Here is an 8,571-nt window from a genome sequence, read left to right on the forward strand (position 1 = left end):
GGGCATATACACCTACCCAGGATGGATGGATGGAAGGGCATATATACCTACCCCGAATGGATGGATTGGGGGGCATATACATCTAACCAGGATGGGGACCATATACCAAGATGTGGCCATATACAAGTATGGGGAGGGCATATACTGTGGGGCATATATGGGGCCATTACGCTGTAGAGCACTATATGGGGACACTACACTGTGGCTCACCATAAATATGGGAACAGAACCGAACTTACTACATAAATATGGGAACAGAACCGAGCTTACTACATAAATATGGGAACAGAACCGAGATTACTACATAAATATGGGAACAGAACCGAGATTACTACACAAATATGGGAACAGAACCGAGCTTACTACATAAATATGGGAACAGAACCGAGCTTACTACATAAATATGGGAACAGGACCGAGCTTACTACATAAATATGGGAACAGAACCGAGATTACTACATAAATATGGGAACAGAACCGAGCTTACTACATAAATATGGGAACAGAACCGAGCTTACTACATAAATATGGGAACAGAACCGAGCTTACTACATAAATATGGAAACAGAACCGAACTTACTACATAAATATGGGAACAGAACCGAGCTTACTACATAATTATGGGAACAGAACTGAGCTTACTACATAATTATGGGAACAGAACCGAGCTTACTACATAAATATGGGAACAGAACCGAGCTTACTACATAAATATGGGAACAGAACCGAGCTTACTATACAAATATGGGAACAGAACCGAGCTTACTACATAAATATGGGAACAGAACCGATCTTACTACATAAATATGGAAACAGAACCGAGCTTACTACATAAATATGGGAACAGAACCGAGCTTACTACATAAATATGGGAACAGAACCGAGGTTACTACATAAATATGGGAACAGAACCGAGCTTACTACATAAATATGGGAACAGAACCGAGCTTACTACATAATTATGGGAACAGAACCGAGCTTACTACATAAATATGGGAACAGAACCGAGCTTACTACATAAATATGGGAACAGAACCGAGCATACTACATAATTATGGGAACAGAACCGAGCTTACTACATAAATATGGGAACAGAACTGAGCTTACTACATAAATATGGGAACAGAACCGAGCTTACTACATAAATATGGGAATAGAACCGAGCTTACTACATAATTATTGGAACAGAACCGAGCTCTCTACACAAATATGGGAACAGAACCGAGCTTACTACATAAATATGGGAACAGAACCGAGCTTATACATAAATATGGGAACAGAACCGAGCTTACTACATAAATATGGGAACAGAACCGAGATTACTACATAAATATGGGAACAGAACCGACATTACTACATAAATATGGGAACAGAACCGAGCTTGCTACATAAATATGGGAACAGAACCGAGATTACTACATAAATATGGGAACAGAACCGAGCTTACTGCATAAATATGGGAACAGAACCGAGCTTACTACATAAATATGGGAACAGAACCGAGCTTACTACATAAATATGGGAATAGAACCGAGCTTACTACATAATTATTGGAACAGAACCGAGCTTACTACACAAATATGAGAACAGAACCGAGCTTACTGCATAAATATGGGAACAGAACCGAGATTACTACATAAATATGGGAACAGAACCGAGCTTACTACATAATTATGGGAACAGAACTGAGCTTACTACATAATTATGGGAACAGAACCGAGTTTACTACACAAATATGGGAACAGAACCGAGCTTACTACATAAATATGGGAACAGAACCGAGCTTACTACATAAATATGGGAACAGAACCGAGCTTACTACATAAATTTGGGAACAGAACCGAGCTTACTACATAAATATGGGAACAGAACCGAGCTTACTACATAAATATGGGAATAGAACCGAGCTTACTACACAAATATGGGAACAGAACCGAGCTTACTACATAAATATGGGAACAGAACCGAGCTTAATACACAAATATGGGAAAAGAACCGAACTTACTACATAAATATGGGAACAGAACCGAGCTTACTACATAAATATGGGAACAGAACCGAGCTTACTACATAAATATGGGAACAGAACCGAGCTTACTACATAAATATGGGAACAGAACCGAGCTTACTACATAAATATGGGAACAGAACCGAGCTTACTACACAAATATGGGAACAGAACCAAGCTTACTACATAAATATGGGAACAGAACCGAGATTACTACATAAATATGGGAACAGAACCGAGCTTACTACACAAATATGGGAACAGAACCGAGCTTACTACATAAATATGGGAACAGAACCGAGCTTACTACATAAATATGGGAACAGAACCGAGATTACTACATAAATATGGGAACAGAACCGAGCTTACTACATAAATATGGGAACAGAACCGAGCTTACTACATAAATATGGGAACAGAACCGAGCTTACTACACAAATATGGGAACAGAACCGAGCTTACTACATAAATATGGGAACAGAACCGAGATTACTACATAAATATGGGAACAGAACCGAGATTACTACATAAATATGGGAACAGAACCGAGTTTACTACACAAATATGGGAACAGAACCGAGCTTACTACATAAATATGGGAACAGAACCGAGCTTACTACATAAATATGGGAACAGAACCGAGCTTACTACATAAATTTGGGAACAGAACCGAGCTTACTACATAAATATGGGAACAGAACCGAGCTTACTACATAAATATGGGAATAGAACCGAGCTTACTACACAAATATGGGAACAGAACCGAGCTTACTACATAAATATGGGAACAGAACCGAGCTTAATACACAAATATGGGAAAAGAACCGAACTTACTACATAAATATGGGAACAGAACCGAGCTTACTACATAAATATGGGAACAGAACCGAGCTTACTACATAAATATGGGAATAGAACCGAGCTTACTACACAAATATGGGAACAGAACCGAGCTTACTACATAAATATGGGAACAGAACCGAGCTTACTACACAAATATGGAAACAGAACCGAGATTACTACATAAATATGGGAACAGAACCGAGATTACTACATAAATATGGGAACAGAACCGAGCTTACTACATAAATATGGAAACAGAACCGAGATTACTACATAAATATGGGAACAGAACCGAGCTTACTACATAAATATGGGAACAAAACCGAGCTTACTACATAAATATGGGAACAGAACCGAGCTTACTACATAAATATGGGAACAGAACCGAGCTTACTACATAAATATGGGAACAGAACCGAGCTTACTACATAAATATGGGAACAGAACCGAGCTTACTACATAAATATGGGAACAGAACCGAGCTTACTACATGAATATGGGAACAGAACCGAGCTTACTACATAAATATGGGAACAGAACCGAGATTACTACATAAATATGGGAACAGAACCGAGCTTACTACATAAATATGGGAACAGAACCGAGCTTACTACACAAATATGGGAACAGAACCGAGCTTACTACATAAATATGGGAACAGAACCGAGATTACTACATAAATATGGGAACAGAGCCGAGCTTACCACATGAATATGGGAACAGAACCGAGCTTACTACATGAATATGGGAACAGAACCGAGCTTACTACATAAATATGGGAACAGAACCGAGCTTACTACATAAATATGGGAACAGAGCCGAGCTTACTACATGAATATGGGAACAGAACCGAGCTTACTACATGAATATGGGAACAGAACCGAGCTTACTACATAAATATGGGAACAGAACCGAGCTTACTACATAAATATGGGAACAGAACCGAGCTTACTACATAAATATGGGAACAGAACCGAGCTTACTACATAAATATGGGAACAGAACCGAGCTTACTACATAAATATGGGAACAGAACCGAGCTTACTACATAAATATGGGAACAGAGCCGAGCTTACTACATAATTATGGGAACAGAACTGAGCTTACTACATAAATATGGGAACAGAACCGAGCTTACTACATAAATATGGGAACAGAGCCGAGCTTACTACATGAATATGGGAACAGAACCGAGCTTACTACATAAATATGGGAACAGAACCGAGCTTACTACATAAATATGGGAACAGAGCCGAGCTTACTACATAAATATGGGAACAGAACCGAGCTTACTACATAAATATGGGAACAGAACCGAGCTTACTACATAAATATGGGAACAGAACCGAGCTTACTACATAAATATGGGAACAGAGCCGAGCTTACTACATGAATATGGGAACAGAACCGAGCTTACTACATGAATATGGGAACAGAACCGAGCTTACTACATAAATATGGGAACAGAACCGAGCTTACTACATAAATATGGGAACAGAGCCGAGCTTACTACATAAATATGGGAACAGAACCGAGCTTACTACATAAATATGGGAACAGAACCGAGCTTACTACATAAATATGGGAACAGAACCGAGCTTACTACATAAATATGGGAACAGAGCCGAGCTTACTACATGAATATGGGAACAGAACCGAGCTTACTACATGAATATGGGAACAGAACCGAGCTTACTACATGAATATGGGAACAGAACCGAGCTTACTACATGAATATGGGAACAGAACCGAGCTTACTACATAAATATGGGAACAGAACCGAGCTTACTACATAAATATGGGAACAGAACCGAGCTTACTACATAAATATGGGAACAGAACCGAGATTACTACATAAATATGGGAACAGAACCGAGCTTACTACATAAATATGGGAACAGAACCGAGCTTACTACATAAATATGGGAACAGAACCGAGCTTACTACATAAATATGGGAACAGAACCGAGCTTACTACATAAATATGGGAACAGAACCGAGCTTACTACATAAATATGGGAACAGAACCGAGCTTACTACACAAATATGGGAACAGAACCAAGCTTACTACATAAATATGGGAACAGAACCGAGATTACTACATAAATATGGGAACAGAACCGAGCTTACTACACAAATATGGGAACAGAACCGAGCTTACTACATAAATATGGGAACAGAACCGAGCTTACTACATAAATATGGGAACAGAACCGAGATTACTACATAAATATGGGAACAGAACCGAGCTTACTACATAAATATGGGAACAGAACCGAGCTTACTACATAAATATGGGAACAGAACCGAGCTTACTACATAAATATGGGAACAGAACCGAGCTGTTTCATCCAGAAAAGTGGGACGATTTCTTTCTCACTTGGTTTGTGATGTTACATGATTGCAATGTATCCGTAAAAATCAGATTTTTTTTTTTTTTTTTTGCAACCATAGACTTGAATGGGTGAGTCTCAACCGATATACTAAACTAGTGAACGCTGCCATTTTTTTCACATGCAGAATCTGTTAGTGAAAAAACATCGTTCATTTGCCCTGCCCCATTGAATAACATTGGTCGGAGCGTGATCTGCTTTTTCACGGACAGTACTCGGACAGAACATGCGTTGGTGTGCAGGACCCCTTAGAATCAGTGTCACATCTAATAAATGTCTCACACAACCAACCTCAGAGCCAACATTGCACAGTCAAGAGAAAAATATATCCACCACCATTGTAAAACATAAGAAAACAGTCCACTGAAACATCCTATCTATATATATAATCGTCTTATCCGTCTGTCTGTCTTTCTTTCTGTCTGTCCAGGAAATCCAGTGTTGCTGATTGGTCCGGCCGCGGCCAATCAGCGACGCGGGATTTCAGAAAAAGATGGCGGCCGTTAGCGGCTCATCTGACGGACTGAGGTCAGCGGCGATGCAGCAGGGAGATGAGGCGGCGCGAGGTGCTCATCTCCCCGCTGCTGGCAGCCCAAGTACCCCGACAGGCGGCGCCGCTCACCTCCATGCTGCTAACGTCGGGAGATCAGCGGCTTGGCCCGCTGATCTCCGGAGGGCAAGTGTGAACAGAGGACCGGGGAGAGGTGCCGCCGGTCGGGATGCTTCTGCTGCGAGTAGCCGCTCATCTCCCGGCTTCTCGCAGCAGAAGGAGCCGCACAAGCAGCGCCGCTCCCCGGTCCTCACTAATACGACGCTGATTGGTCGCGGTCGACGCCCGCGACCAATCAGCGGAAAATTAAAACGCCGCTCTGCTGATTGGTTGCAGTCGCTGGCCACGACCAATCAGCATTATTGGCGCCAAATTTAAACCAAGCTCTGCTGATTGGTCGCGACCGCCAGCTGCGACCAATCAGCGATATTGGCGCCAAATTTAAACACCGCTCTGCTGATTGGTCGCGACCGCCAGCTTCAAACAATCAGCGATATTGGCGCCAAATTTAAACACCGCTCTGCTGATTGGTCGCGACCGCTATCTGCGACCAATCAGTGACATTGGCGCCAAATTTAAACACCGCTCTGCTGGTTGGTCGCGGTTGCCGGCCGCAACCAATCAGCATTATTGGCGCCAAATTTAAAATCCTGCTCTGCTGATTGGTCGCTAACACCGGCCGCGACCAATCGGCGATATTAGCGCCAAATTGAAATACCGTTTTGCGATTTTATCGCCAAATTTAAACAAGCTCTCCGGTCCTCACTAACACAGTTCGCTGGTTGGTCGCGGCCGCCACCCGCGACTAATCACCGATATTGCCGCCAAATTTAAACACCATTTTGCTGTTTGGTCGCGGTTGCCGGCCGCGACCAATCAGCGATTTTGGCGGCAAATTTAAACAACGTTCTACTGATTGTGCCCGGTCGGCCGCATACATATTCTAGAATACCCGATGCGTTAGAATCGGGACACCATCTAGTGGTTTATATAAAGCGCAGATCCTTGTTTGTAAGGAACTTGGATATATTTTAAAATGTGGCAGGAATCTAGAATAAAGGATTCTCCACATTACAATCGTAGCATCAGCCAAGTGAAGACATTTAGAAAAATACACAAAAAAGTCTTCAAAGGTAGCGCTCCGCAGACTGACTCCATCACACCAATAATACTTACATGCAAACTATCAATCTATCATATTTGCCAGGTATACTGTACAGTATGTTTTGCTTCACTATACTTTTAAAAATAACCATCTACCTGGCATGAATATGGTGAAACACAAGCAGGGCGTACTGTGCCCACCACAGTCCATGGCTCACCATCATGGCTCACCGCGCCTCTGATTACATCATTTGTCATTTTTCAAATGATCACGATTGGCCAAAGCCAGACCATAATGTCTGACCTTCTCATCTATTTTAGGAAGAGACGGGTGGAACTGATGTGCAAAACGCTGGACCCCTCTGCTTCTATTTGTGTCAGTAAGAGCTCATTCAGACGTCAGTTTTTCACCTACGAGTGCTATCATTCTTCTTCACGGATATTACTCGTACCTGTGATAGTCTATGGCGCTGTTCACATGTCAGTGATTTCTTGTGGACCGAGCAGTCTGTACAAAATCACAGAGACATGTCCGATATTGATCCAAGTGTCGGATTAAAATGGGCAAAATAAATCTGTGGGTCAGCGAAGAAAAGAAGAAAATGGGACGGCACTCGGATCCCATCACTGACTGATAGGAGAAGGTGGAGAAAACTGATGGAAATCACTGATGAAACTTGTAGGTTTTTCTAGTGTGTGAATAGAAACGTAGGCCTTGGTGTCATTCAGCACAGCTACAAACACATTTATACAATGCAAGGTTGGAGTCCACCGCCTCTAGCACACAAACTCACAACAGTCCCCATACAATATCACCCTGGGGTGACACGAGCGTATGTCCTCTCCTGGGAGAGAATCGGGGCGATTATGCCAATGACAACTCTGCTGCGAGCGGGAGCCGAGCGTCAGTGCTCTGTGCTCCTATCGCTCGCATCAGAGGATCGCAGCACAGCTGCGGAGGAGAACAAGAAAGTCATTCCTTCATCTCCTCCATTGAGTGTCTCGGCGTATATCGGGCTGCACTGCGATGACATCCGAGTGCAGTCCGATGTTTCACACGCACCCATAGACTTGTATGTGTGCGTGATCCCATTCTCGGATGCACTCGCAGCATGGTGTGATTGTTTTCTCCTACTGAATCGGCGGCATGAGAAAATAATGGCTTATCTGCACTGCCCCATAGAATAACACTGGGCTGAGTGCTGTCTGATAACACATCACATAGCGCTCGGCCGTGTTATATGCTCGTGGGAGCGAGCCCTTTTACAAAGTGCGGTGCAAAAACATTTCTGTTTTACTTGGTCACTTATCAAGGCACAAAGAATTTTTTTAAAATTGAGAATGAATAGAGTGGAGGTGCGCGTGCTTGACCTCGGCTCCATTTGGATGGGACTCTTAATTAAATAAATTAATCAGATAGGTAAATGCCCAAAAAAGTTTTCATACAAATTTCACTTTTTTTTTCACCACTTTAATAAAAAATAAACTATACATGTTTGGTATCTGCATACTCGTACTGACCTGGGGAATCATATCGCCAGGTTAGTTTTACCATATAAAAAAAATGGTAAATAAAAAACCCAAAAAATTGTGGAACTGCATTTTTTTTGCAATTTCACTGCACTTAGAATTTTTTTCCCGTTTTCCAGTACACTATGTCGTAAAATCAATGG

The sequence above is a fragment of the Phyllobates terribilis genome, unplaced genomic scaffold, assembly GCF_046119375.1.
Source record: "Phyllobates terribilis strain yellow unplaced genomic scaffold, ASM4611937v1 Scaffold_451__1_contigs__length_1474165, whole genome shotgun sequence".
Lineage (NCBI taxonomy): Eukaryota > Metazoa > Chordata > Amphibia > Anura > Dendrobatidae > Phyllobates > Phyllobates terribilis.